This window comes from Cynoglossus semilaevis, chromosome 9 (assembly GCF_000523025.1).
Source record: "Cynoglossus semilaevis isolate Cse_v1.0 chromosome 9, Cse_v1.0, whole genome shotgun sequence".
In the NCBI taxonomy this organism is placed as follows: Eukaryota; Metazoa; Chordata; class Actinopteri; order Pleuronectiformes; family Cynoglossidae; genus Cynoglossus; species Cynoglossus semilaevis.
Genome location: NC_024315.1, coordinates 18,530,698 through 18,531,131, shown reverse-complemented (window position 1 = coordinate 18,531,131; position 434 = coordinate 18,530,698). Strand labels below are relative to the sequence as shown.

At 42.9% G+C, this 434-nt stretch overlaps 1 protein-coding gene across 3 annotated transcripts in view; it reads left to right on the top strand.

Moving 5' to 3' along the window:
• The window catches only part of galnt7 (UDP-N-acetyl-alpha-D-galactosamine: polypeptide N-acetylgalactosaminyltransferase 7), a 15,249-nt gene that overhangs the window by 8,953 nt on the left and 5,862 nt on the right, over window positions 1-434 (top strand). The window lies entirely within an intron of this gene.

Sequence of the window (434 nt, the reverse complement as noted above, 5' to 3'; positions counted from 1 at the left end):
TAAATACTGTGGCACCAGACAACAGTAACGCTATGTTGTATTTAACATAGCCACGCCAAACCACCAGAGTTATCCACTGCAGCTTTAACATTTAAACGGAAAAATAAATAGAGTAAATAACCTGATCTCTATCTCTACTACCATGTCTGCTCCTGGGAGTTAAATGAGTATTTTGGTCCTTCTCTCTTCGTCTAATGTGATTTTCTTTTAGTGCTCTTCTTTGGTGTAAATATTTAGCATTCTATTTATGGCTGATAAAATTATGATCAAAAATCCCAACAACGCTGCCTTTAAGTTAAATGGTCCAATTTGAAAGTTGTGGTGATGAATAGATTGTGGGCTCACGGAGGGCGCTTCTGGTGTGAATCGGGGGGATCGGACTCGGGGGGGGGAGGGGGGGCACCAACACCCCCACCTCACACTCAACTCCCTGT